The sequence below is a fragment of the Triticum aestivum genome, chromosome 2A, assembly GCF_018294505.1.
Source record: "Triticum aestivum cultivar Chinese Spring chromosome 2A, IWGSC CS RefSeq v2.1, whole genome shotgun sequence".
Lineage (NCBI taxonomy): Eukaryota > Viridiplantae > Streptophyta > Magnoliopsida > Poales > Poaceae > Triticum > Triticum aestivum.
Window position 1 is genome coordinate 48143466 of NC_057797.1, and position 13461 is coordinate 48156926.

Genomic DNA, 13461 nt, shown 5'->3' on the forward strand with positions numbered 1-13461 from the left:
TCGACGATATGACGGTGTTTGCGTTCGGCAGAACCGTTTTGCTGATGAGCATGAGGGCAGGACACATAATGAGTGATCCCAATGCTATGGAAGAAGGAGTTGAGTTTTTCATACTCTCCTCCCCAGTCACTTTGGACTGAAATAATTTTCCTATCAAAGTGGCGCTCAACTAGCTTCTGAAACTCTTGGAAGATTGAAAAGACTTCGGATTTATACTTAAGTAAATAAATCCATGTGAACTTGCTGTAATCATCAATGAAGCTAACATAATATTTTTTTCGACCAAAAGAATCTCGAGCATGACCCCATACATCACTGAAGATCAATTGTAATGGGGCATGAGACACACTAGTAGACTTAGGATAGGGAAGCTGATGGCTCTTGGCGCATTGACATGCTTCACAAACAGACTCTTTATTTGAACTATGTGACAAAGGAAGTTTGTCTTTATTGACTACTTGCCAAACTATGATTGAGGAGGGATGTCCTAATCTTTGATGCCACCGCTCGAAAGAAGGCTTGACGATGGAGTAGACACGACAATGCTTGTTGCTAAGAGCTTCGGAGGAGATGGGGTAGAGGCCGCCGACGCATCTACCGTGATAGAGAGGTGCCCTCGTTGCCCGATCCTTAATGAAAAAATAGTGAGGGTGAGTTTCAAAGAAAACATTATTATCGGTGGCTAAACGAGGCATCGAGGCAAGATTTTTGTCAGCTTGGGGAACATGGAGAACATCCTTGAGAACAAGATCACGTTGAAGACTAGGGGAATTAAGTGAAACTTGACCAATGTGGCAAATCTCCATACCTTTACCGCTGGTTGTGTGGATCTGATCGTTGCCGTGATATGTCTCACGTAGGGCAAGTTGCTCAAGCTCATTAGTGACGTGATCTGTAGCACCGGAGTCAACGTACTAGACACCGTCCCCGCCTTGCTCGCGTATAGCTGCTGCAACTAGTTTGGAGTCAGGAACGAAGTTTTCATCATACCGATGCCAGCAATCAAGGATCTCATGGCCAGCCTTCTTGCAGAGTTGACACCGAGGGCGAGACCGAGCGGAGGGGTTGCGGCGGCCAGTGTTGTTGTTGAAGCCGCCGCCCCCGTGGTTGTTGCCGTAGCCGCCGTCGTAGTTGTTGCCATAGCCGCCTCCAGAGCGAGCACCGTCGCCCGAGGAGGCACCGCGACCGCGTCCGCCACCACGGGTGGTGCCCTGGTGACCACGGCCATGACCAAGTCCCCGAGAGGCGGAGTACGCAGAGGATTGCCGAAGATCGCCGCCGTGGAGGAGGGTGAGGCGGGCGTCGAAGCTAAGCAGCTGGCTATGCAGCTCCGGAACCGTGATAGGTTCCACGCGTGCCGCCAGCGCAGAGACGACTGGATTATATTCCATGTCGAGGCCGGCAAGAATCTTGGAGACGATCTCCGGGTCGGAGAGGGCCGAGGCGGTGCAGGCAACTTCATCGGTGAGGGTTTTAATCTTGCCGAGGTACTCTGCCATGGTCAAGTTACCTTTTTTAAGGTTGGTGAGCTCGATGCGGGTGTTGATCGCCTGCGTCTGGCTCTGGGCGATGAACATGGCATTGATGGCGCGCCACACCTCGGCCGGCGTCTGGAGCGTGGCCACCTGGGACAGAATCTCGCGGGAAAAAGAACCCATCAAGAACCCTTGGAGTTGTTGTTGTTGCGCATACCAGAGGGTGCAGGCAGAGTTGACGACTTGCTCTTCTTTGCCGTCCTTGGTGATGGTGAGGGTGGCCGGCGGTAGCGGGCTCGTGGCGTCAAGATGGTGCTCCATCTGAGCACCCTTGATCTGAGGAAGCACGATGGCTTTCCAGAGGAGGAAGTTCCCCCTTGTCAGCTTCTCCTGTGGTGGCGATCCGAGGAAGGTATTGGTAGTTGTGGATGAGGAAGCAAAGGTGGAGGCGGAGGAGGTGGTGGTGATCGCTCCCATGGTGTTGGGTGACATGGAGGCGGAAGTGGTGGACATGGCTCGGTTGCGAACGGTAGCTAGATGCGATCTCTCTTGATCTGATGAGGAAGAGGCTCTGTTACCATGTAAAGTAGTTTGGGAAGCGTAGAACCCTTTGTCTCGGGCCGCGTTGTATATATTGAAGCAAAGCCTTGGTGGACAAGTTACAGAGGAGGAGATCGACCAGGGAGAGATCGACCGGAACAGAAAGAGATCGACTGGGGAGGTCGTTACAAAAGATAGAGAGAAGAAGAGATAGATACAATTTAAACACCTCTCCTATCCCTATACAATAATTCTAACATCTGTTTGCTTATTTGGATCTGTTTGAGCAGCGCGCTGGACATTGGCCTGTCACTTGACTTCTCCTGGGGTTTTTTTAGAACAGCCAAAATGGCTTAAGCAGAGCTTACAGGAGGTTTACAATCACTTAATAAGAGTTCTGTTAGCTCATCAGGGACGCCTGCGAGAATCCTACATTCCCCTTTTCTTGTTGCTAATCCTGCCAGCTCATGGGCCATCTTGTTTTGATTTCTACGGACGGCCGACCAGGTGACAAACTGGAAGATCCCGATTTGGGCTTTAATGTCAGTTATGATGTGGAACAAATGGGATCTTTCTATGAGGTTCTTCTTTAGCCGATTTATAAGGTTCAGACAATCAGATTCCATAACGACAGGCCCGCGGTAGACGGCACTCAGTTCCGCTAGTCCCATCAACACCGCTTCGGCCTCTGCTTCTTCAACACCTGCACTAGGGTTGATTCTTTTATAGACCGACACCGCAACAATACCTTTGCAATCTCTAGCGATCATTCCCAGGCCGGTTTTGTCGCTGTCTCGCACAAAAGATGCGTCCGTGTTAATCTTCCAACTACCTGCCGGCGGGGGGATCCAGGGCCGAGACTCGTTCGGTGAGCTCGCTACCTTGCCAGACACCGCAGGAAAAAGGCTGATTTTGCCCGCATCGTCTGGTTCAGGCCCCGACGCTTGCGTGATTTCTAACTCGTATCTCTGAAGGAAATCTGCCGACACCGAGACCAGTGCTTTCCCTTCACCATGTACGCAGTCTTCACGTAAGTACCACGCCCTCCAGAATAGTAGTAGAATTCTGTCTCTGGTTGTTTCATTACATGGGTCTAGCAAGCACTGCAGCCAGTTTGGTCCAGTGTATGCAAAACCTTTCTCGGTTGGCAGTTCCCACCTATTTCTTATTTCTGTCGTCAATGCCCGGGCCTTAGTGCAGCTAACAACAGCGTGGTATTCATCTTCATCTCCCTGACCGCAGATAGGACAAGTTGCTAGGACCTCCAGCGTCCTACGTTGTTTGTTCTATGTCGTAGCTAGAGAGTTTGTGGCAACCCTCCAGTTGAGGATTTTAATTTTCTCTGGCATCTTACCTTTCCATACTAAGTCCCATATGCTCCGGTTGTTGGCCTGACATGAAGAGCTTGATGCAGTAGGTGTGTTTCTGCTCTTGATTTCCTCTGCCAATTTGTATGCACTCCTGACACTGAAAACTCCTGAATTTTCATGGTTCCAAGCGATACAATCCTTTATCTTTTTTGTTGGAAGTCTAATCTTGCAGATTTCGTCTGCGTCATATGTAGGGCAGATTTGCCGGATGAGTTCCACATCCCACTCGTTTGTATCAGCTTTTATTAACTGGTTTACCCATCTGAGCCTACAGTTACGTGTAAAAGAGGCAGCCTTCAGACCACTTCTCCTCGGAATCCAATTGTCTCGCTGGATCCGAACACTTCTTCCGTCCCCAATCCTCCACACTACGCCTTCCTTCAGGAGTTCTAAACCAAACTCAATCCCCCTCCAAGCCGGTGAGGTGTCAGCTGCGAAAACTGTGTCTAAAAGCTCACCATTTGGGTAATATTTGGACTTTAAGACCCTAGCACACAGGCTGTCTGGATTCTGTAACAACCTCCATCCCTGCCTCGCAAGGAGTGCTTGGTTGAAAGAGTGCATATCCCTGAAACCCAAACCACCTTCTCTCTTTGGTTTGGTCATTTGATCCCACGCCATCCAGTGTACTTTCCTATGATTTTCCGTGTCTCCCCACCAGAAATCCCTAATGATTTTTTCGTACTTGTCACAAAACCCAACTGACATTTTAAAAACTCCCATAGGGTACGTGGGCAGGGCTTGTGCTACTGATTTCACATTGACCTCTTTTGCCGCAAAAGACATGAATTTTTCGTTCCAGTATGAGCATCTTTTGGAGAGACGTTTCGTGATCGGTTGGAAACACCCATTCTTCATTCTTCCCTCGGGCGTAGGGAGGCCCAAGTATTTACTCTCAAAGGAAACAGAGGTCACCCCGAGCACATTCTTAATGCTCCCTTGAGCCTCAGGTGTACAAAGCTCACTAAAGAGTAGTGAACACTTTGCTGGGCTGAGAAGTTGGCCTGTACATCCTTGGAATCGATCCAGGGCATTCTTAATCACCCTTGCTTCCTGCTCGGTTGCCTTGAAGAAGAGGAGGCTGTCATCGGCGAATAGAAGGTTAGAAATCCCCGGGCTTCCCCTAGCAATTTTGATCGGGGTTATGTTTCCATTTTCCACCTCTCTGTTCAAAATGTTAACCAAGCCATCAGCCACCAGCAGAAACAAGTATGGACTTAAAGGATCGCCCTGCCTGAGACCTCTAGAGGGGGAAAAATATTCCAGCAGTTGACCATTCCACTTCATTGAATAGGACACAGACCTCACGCAGCCCATGACCCACTTGATCCAGATTCGATCAAAGCCAAGTCTTTGAAGGGCTCCTTCCAAGTAGCACCAATCAACCCTATCATACGCCTTTGCCAAATCAAGCTTGTAGGCACAGTTGGTGTTGAATTTACTTCTAGAGTGATTTATCCTGTGGAAACATTCGAACGCGATGATAGCGTTGTCCGTGATCATCCTTCCTGGTATAAAGGCGCTTTGAGTTTCAGCAATCTCATCCAAAAAAGGCCTGAGGCGGTTCACTAGGCACTTTGACACCACTTTGTAAATAACATTACATAGACTGATCGGCCGGAAATCCTTAAGGTATTGGGGATTTTTGCCCTTCGGGATGAGGCATATGACAGTATCATTAACCCCGGGCGGCATGATTCCTGTCTCACAAAAATTCTTTACTGCGCTAGTGACATCTTCTTTGACCAAGGACCAGTTTCTTTGGTAGAATCTAGCAGGGAATCCATCCGCTCCTGGTGCTTTTAGGGGGCCAATTTGGAACAAGGCGTTCGCTATTTCTTCGTCAGTGAAGTCTTTGGTCAGCAAGTTGTTCATCTCCGTGGTTATTTTAGGGGAAATCAGATTCAAAAGGGCACTAGGGTCAACTCCTTTGTCAGCCGTAAACAGAGTCTTAAAGAACTCAGTGGCCATTTTCTGTAACTCCTCCTCTCTCTCCACCCAGGTGCCGTCCTCTCTTTTCAGTTTCCGAATAGAATTCTTTTTCCGGCGCCAAGTGGCCTTACGCTGAAAATATTTCGTATTCCTGTCGCCCTCTCTTAGCCACTGAATTATTGACCGTTGTTTCCACATGATCTCTTCTCGCAACAGCAGTTCATCAAGCTCACTTGATAGTTTCTTCAATTTTGCCTCTCTAGCCTCCGACTGACGCTCCTCTAGAAGTTTACTTATACTGTCTCTGACCCTTTTTGTTTTGCGCAGGACTGAACCAAAGTTATTTTTACTCCAGTGGGTGAGAGACCCTCTCATCGACAGCAACTTTCCTGAAACATCAGCCAGATTCTTTGCCTTCCCCTTCTCCATCCATACTTTCTCCACTGTCGTGTGCAAAGATGGTAGACGTTCCCACATCTGTTCATAGTGGAAAGTGCGAATGAACAAAATCTGAAAACGAGGAGAAAATCAAGCCTCGGCGGCGGAACAAATCAGTGACTTTGCAGAAGTTTAGAATGGACAGCGACTTTGCTTTGTCCACTGGCAGTGGCAATATAAGTAGAGTTGCACTGTAGATGTCAAACCTGACAAAAGAAGAACGCGGACTGACTAAGATTAAATACTTTGCCAGTGCACCATGTATCATAATCAGCAACTTGTGGTGACAGACAGACAGGGTTGCTTGCTATTCATTTCTTCCCCCTGCTCACACTTTCCCTGTGATATTTGGGAGATATTTGGTGCAGGAATCATATATACGTGTGTAAAGAGGCCAACACAAGTCATAGATATATTTGGTGCAGGAATCATCTTGTGATATTTAGTTTAGAAGATTACGTAGCTTTACGTATGGTGTTCGTAGGTGTAGGATTATTGCCAGTGGCGGAGCTAGAACTTTTCTTGAGCCTGGGCAAATTAAGCCTAAGTGTATAATCTACAACAAAATTCGGGTATTCGTGTACACAACACATAATATAGCACCAAACTTTTGTAGCGGAAATTCACATTAATAATCAAGTGAAAACATAAACATAATAGTCACACAAAAATGTAATTTTGAAGTGAACTACTATATATAACATATTTATATCCATTTCATAGACCAGATAAAGTTGAGACTTGACAACAGAAGATATATAACCAACTTTGCATAGAGGCAAACTGGCCATATTGCCAGCAAAAGTAAAGCTATCCATACCAGATGTCGCCGCATGTCATTGTGCAGTTTTCTTCCACCACATTCAAAAGCATCTTTCACTTGTTTATTTTTGCCAAAAGAAAGATACATAACCTGCCTTGCTTAGAGGCAAACTCGCTATGGCCAAATTCATAGAAGGCACTACAAGATAAAGAATGATTACTAAAAGAAATTTGGTTGTGAGATGTGAATATATTACAATGGAATGCTTGCGATAATAGTGATGGTCAGATGGAATATACTGACAATGTGCTAAAGAAAATCACGAGGCAAATGCCCTTTCTAAGACTTCATTGCAGTAAATGTTCGAATATTAATTATCTTTATCATCAACTAACTTGAATAACTCCCGCTCGGTGTAACATTTGAACCATTCTCTCGCTACGCAGTTTATTCAGTTTGAAGGTAAGAAATACTGCATGAATTCCACAGTCTGCAAGCTGCCCTCTTCTTATATACCTAGATTTTGTAGTTTCAGCAGCCAAAAATAAATAAATTCTCTAGTCATGAATTCATGATCATCCCCAATGATTTTTTCCTAAATTTAAGCCCTAACCCCTAAGCCAGATCTTGAACTCTCACACCATTAGTTGCTTATTACACACCATAGCCTGCATATGTATATTAGACGGGTGTGTATGTATTTCGATCCATACCTCGCATCAATCCCTACTTCCCTAACCCATACTAATTATTCAGACTTCAGAGATGAGGGATCCCTAGCCCTAATTTCGATAGAGATTTCTTACCGACGGAAGCCGAAGCCGGATGAGAGGAAGGAGAGCCGGACGAGAAGACTGCTTGGGAGCCTAGCATCGCTCGCCGCCGGCCCTGCGTCTTGCCGTCTAGGGCTCAGCCTCAGGGCCAGCCGCCAGGGCCCCTCTGTCGCCCAGTCCCTGCGCTTGCGTGTGAGAAACGAAGGGACAACCTGACAGGAGAGTTGGAGCGATCGAACCGTCCATCGTAGGTATTCCCGGCGTTGTTTCTTTTTTTTCTGCCTGGACTGCAGACTGCAGTACTGCTCGTTTGTTGGGCTGTGAACCGGTGAGAAAAAAAGGCCCAATGGTTTTTGCCCAGGTAAAGCAAGTTATCGACCAATTTAAGCCCTCTGTATAATCTGTCGATCGTTGCTGTTACGAGCCAACGAGCCCGGGCAAGTGCCCAGGGTGGCTGGGCGGTGGCTCCGCCACTGATTATTGCTATGTTACTATCTAAGTTACTCCCACTATGATTAACCTAAACTAGACTAGACCATGCGCATCCGGCCTTGTAGTAATCCATAAACAATTCAGCGTGCAACATTGCCAAAAAGTTGCTGACTAATCAATCGTACTTTATGAAGAGATACGGAGCTTCATTTTGACTCTATTTTTTGTGCTCAGATTTGACTTTCTGTTTTTCCTGCAGTTAATGAGCTTTAATAATCATACCCCCTCTGTGCACTTTTATAAGACGTTTTAGAAAGTTCAGACAGCTTCTAAAACATTTCAAAACCAGTTGTCTAAAACGTCTTATAGAAAGGAACGGAGGGAGTATATGTGATCGATTTCCGGACGTAGGTGCACGGCTGATGAGATGTAAGGAAAGTAAGGAATCTTCCCTCGTGATGAGAAAATTAGCATTATTGGATCCACGTAAATTAAGTTCTTTCGATGGATGACAGCGAGTATAGGGTAGCTATAGCCTAACCATGGATGTGATGTGATGTGCTCAACGCAACAGAGATGTAATTGTTTTTAGCCACGCGATCTCCGATCGATGGCCCAAATCTGACACAATTACAAGTTTATTACCCATAGACGTCTACTTTAGCGTTGTACAGCAGGGCAATAGAAAAGGATCCGGTGGCGTATGCAGCAGCTAGAGAAGGCCTGCATGGATGCATTATTCTCCACTTGTCTTGGAGGACCACGCAGATACGCACACCAAGTTCCACGGTCACTTCATAATAATGCTATGTCGTGTCTGTCTGCTTCCAAAACTGGCAGAGCTTAATGGGCGCTAATTAGGGTTAAGTAATGGAGACCTTGGGTAATTGTCATGCATGGGCCAACCTGTCTCAAAAGAGAGAGACGTGGGCAGAGCAGGCAGCTGACAAGCGACGGGGCGGCGGTGGCCCGGCAACACCCCACCGGCGGCACAGCACGCACAGTCGTACTAACAGAGATGACACCGCGCCGCGCGGCCAAAACGGCATGCAACAGCAGGCCGACCGAAGAGGGTAGAGCGCGGAGCCATCATGCTGTGCCGCGCGCGTACACGGGCTGGCGTACTCGCCAAGTATACTGTTGTGTTGGAGTACTTGCCTGCCGCTCCGCTTGCGGTTAAAACTGAAAGCCAAACGCGGCACAGCCGAGTGTGCCGTTCCCATGTCTTTCCTTGCTGTCGGGACCCGATCGGCGCGCCATCCTTCTCCCCGGCGCCACACCTCTGTGGCTTGTGCTGGCCTCTCTACATGCTACCACTTGTGTCAACTCTCATAGCCATAGGGAAAGCATGAGCGGGAAGGGGGAAGAAACACATTGCTCCGGCAAGCAATCATGTCTGCCTGTCACCGCAACTTGCTGAATCTTGTAGTACGTACTTGTTCAGTACCGGCAAAGTCGTCGTTGCTAGTCAGTCCGCTAGCGGCGGGTTTGACAGCTCTGTGCCACCACTTGCCAGTTGCCTCTGCCCGCGGACATCGCAAGTTTGAGCTTTCCGTCTTCCGTCCGTCCGGCCGCAAAGTCACTGCTCCCTTCTGCCCTGCCGTTTCAGTGTTTATTCATCCAGGGTTCAGAAAGCGTGATCCCAAACCCATTGTCAACCATTCGGGATATATACAACTACAGAACTTGGCCAGGTCAGTGGGAGTGGATGAATTCCTTTCCATCTGGCACGACGATTGAATTAAGGAAGGAGAATAATAGCCATGATAAAGAAGTGGCCAATGTCCAATCCATCGCTCATCACATTTACTCCTTCCGTTCCAAAATAAATCTTTCTAGAGATTTCACTACAGACTACTCATTCGTCCGGTAAAGAGTGTACGCTTGGGTTTAGAATTTGTCCATAAATACAATTTAAAGTAGAAAAAAAATGCTCATCTCTCGTCACACGGTAATCAAGGTCAATAACATTCTACAGGGTCTCGTTAATTTCTACATGCACTTAGCTAATTAAGGGTTGGATAATTAAAGAGGAGAGAGGTGGTGGCTTGTATCTTTCCAATGCATTTTTTACTTCACTTCATAATTTGTTCCAAAAATTTTATATATACACTCTTCATCGGACGGAGGGAGTACATACGGATATATATAGACGTAGTCGTCTAGATTCATTTATTTTCCTTCTTATGTAGTTCATATTGGATTCTCTAGAAAGACCTATATTTAGAAATGAAGGGGGTACCGTTCAGTCAAACAGACTGAGTAAACAAAAGATCCACTAGTTATTGTACCACCAAGCTAAGATAGCAGCTTCTTCTTCGGCACGTTGGTACCACTGGACCTTAGCACGACGACTTTAGAACACAATTCTCGTAAAATCCAAAGGCCTTTTCTTGTGAAAAAAGATAAATTTAAATGATTCTCTCTAAATCTAAGGTCCCTGTTAAATAGCACAAAACACCCTAAAATGCAAAAAAGAAAATCAATCAGATCCGCGGCATGCAGCAGGCCAGCTTGCAGCTTGCGTGGTGGCTCACGGCAGCGGGCGGCTGCCGCAGCTCGCGGCAGGGGGCGACGGAAGGGTGCGGGTGCTCACGCGGCGGCGTGCTTCGACAAGTAGCAGCTCGCACGACACGGGCGGCGGCGTCTCCGGCAGGTAGCAGCTCGTATGGCGGGGGCAGGGGCCGCTTCTGCAGGCGGCAGCTCGCGCGGCGGAAGACCGTGGCGGAAGCTGAAACTTCCCTTCCGTCAACCATTTCTATGTTTTAGTGGTCCCTGTAAAAAAGAGCACAATTCCCGTATATATAGAGAAAATGGGCCGGCGGATCCAGGGTCCCAAAATAATTTACGGGACGATCGAATTTACGAGATCTATTCGAGTCGGCAAAACGGTCTCCGTGTTGTAAATCAGTGGTAATTATAGCGGATGATCCGGTTTGCGAGGTCTGCGAAAGATGTTCTGATGCATCCATGCAGGCGTTCTCTAGCAGCTGCATACGCCATCGGATCCTTTTCTGTTGCACTGCTGTACAACGCTAAAGCTAAGCTCTAGGATCCACAATCCATTTCTTGAGACGGATCTCCAATTCAAGCTACCGCATTTTTCGCGCCAAGCGCTAAATTAGCGAAGTAGACGTATGATAATAAACTTGTAATCGTGTCAGATTTGGGTCGTCGATCAGAGATCGCGTGGCTAAAAATAATTGCGTCTCCGTCGATCACATCGCATCGCATCCATGGTTAGGCTCTACTTGCTGTCATCCACGAAAGAACGTAATTTTGTCACCACGAGGGAAGATTCCTTACATTTCATCAGCCGTGCACCTACGTCCGGAAACCGATCACGTATAAAATTATTAATAAATTGAATTAAAAGTTTAGGACTACACTTAGACGGCATACGCGTACGTGAGGTGGTTAGCCGCAGACAAAAAACAGAGGGTCAGATTTGAGCAGAAGAAACACTGGAGTCAAAATGAAGCGCTGTGTTCTTCATACAGTACACTTGAATTGATTAATCAGCAACTTTTTGGCGATGCCGCACGCTGAGTTGTTTATGGATTATATTACTACTACACCGCTGCGGATCGGAACGGGGTTGACAAAGTCAACCCGGTTAAGTGGTTGGTCAGAGGTCAAAATCGATCGGAACGGGTTGACCCTAGAAGAATCGAGGAATAGTTTTTCTCCATAGTTGGTCACGTCGGTTCAGTCATGTACCATGATTCGTATCCATTTTTCCATAGTTTTTTTCAGTGCCATAGAAGAATCGGAACGACGCCCCGTTGTCTTGGAATCAAGTGATGAACTGACGGTACGGTCCACTCGCAGAGCAGATCAGGCCGGGCGATCGGATTGATGTGTGTTTTGTTGTGTATAAAGTAAGGACGCAGGGGCCTGGAGTGAATGATTAACTGATCCCTGTGTGTGCAACAGGGGATATGCTCTCCAGGAACAATGATCTCCTGCCGATCTTCTTGTCAATCATGAAGTGATATACATAGAGTGGCAGGTACAGAAGTGCAGTGGGCGATGGAGCAGGATGCATGAGAGCTAGTTGAGTGCACTACTTGTGTGGACTGAGAGCATCTACAGCCGAATTTGGTAGACTCACACCTTTAAATGCGCGTGAACGCGCCCGCGGATCCATACTACCCATGCAATGTAAAGATGAATTATATAGATCATCACACGGACAATGAAAACGAAGCTAGTTATGTACATTTCGATCACCAAAAAATTACAGATGGATCTCCAAAAGCTACTCAAAGTTCACATAATCAACATACGATGAATAGGTTCTAATTAGAGACATAAATAACTAAAAATTATCTGTAGAGACGGTGGAGATTTACCGCTTCCTCGTCGGCGCAGCTGCAAGTGTCGACTGCCGGTGGAGGATCATCTGAGTCGTCAGACGAGGAGCCGTGGTCGTTGTTGTTGGCGGGGGTGTCGGAGAGGATGATGAGCCCTTAGAGCCGCCGGATGGCCCTGTCCTGCTGCCACTTGAGTTTCGCGAGCCGAGCCGCCTCCACGTCCTCGTGCTCAGACTGTTCAATTGCAATCCGGAGCACCTTGGCGTTCTTTCGGCGGAGCCGTCAAGCGTCTGTCTCTGCAGTTGTAAGCGACCGGCTGTAGACCCAAGCGAGGAGCCACTTACCCTCATCGGGCACTGCCTGCATCCCACAGCGGCGGCGCGCGGGCAGCTCCGGTACCTGCCTCTCCCTTTCCCGTTGCCTCTCGCGGCGGCGCACGGACAGCTCCGCTACCTGCCTCTCCCTTTCCCGCCGCCTCTCGCGGCGGGCAGGGCGCGTCTCCGACTTCGTCGTGCGCGCCCAGGCCGGCAGGTCGGGCACAAGCACCCATCATTGCCCACATGGGGGAGCAGCAGCTGGCGAGGCTAGGGGACGGTGTGAGGGAGGCGCGGACTGTGCAGCCCTCGCGGAGCTGCACGTGGGCCGAGAGGGGCCAGCGCCGGCGGGGGAGCTGCGGCGACGCTGCAGATCCGAGGCTGCCCTTGGTGTCCAACCTTGGACCGCTCCAAAGCAATGCGAAGGGCTAGCTCCTCGTCGGCATCTAGGTCGGAGTCGGAGCGGCTGCCGAAACTCGACGTTATCGCCGGATTGGATCGGAATCGAAGAGGGGAGAGGAGAGGACAGAGTAAGGGAGGAGAGCTAGTGAGCTAGGGTTCCGAGCGCGGAGCCGGGTTGGGTTTTTTTGTGGGACAACGATGGGGGCGGTGGTGGGCTGAGCATGTCAGACGGACGCGCCCGGACCTGGCGGGCCCGCCTCATATTTGTCTTACATTTGGGCTAGAGATGGGGGGTGTCGGACAGCTCAAGCGTTTAAGGCCGGTTTGAGACGTCCGGCTAGGTTAATTTTTTAATGACCGGTCAGCCCGCACAGGCGTTTGAGATCTAATTGGACGCCGGCTGTAGATGCTCTGACGTTGCTATCTACCATTGGAGTACATACAAACATACGCCTATGTGCAGCCTTTCGTGTGCTCAATTATCTCCCTCTGATCTAGGGGTCGAGTGGTATTTCAAGCAAAGGAAACCTGACGTCCTGGCAAAGATCCCATGCAGATCGCATATTCTCCAAGAACCGAAGTCTGGCTATAGTTCTTCTGGATGCATACTCGAACGAGAGCCGGCCAATGTGCATGCAGCCTTCTCTGGATCATGACGCGAGAAGCCAAACGCAAACGAGAGGGGGGAGGGGGGCACTCATCTTCT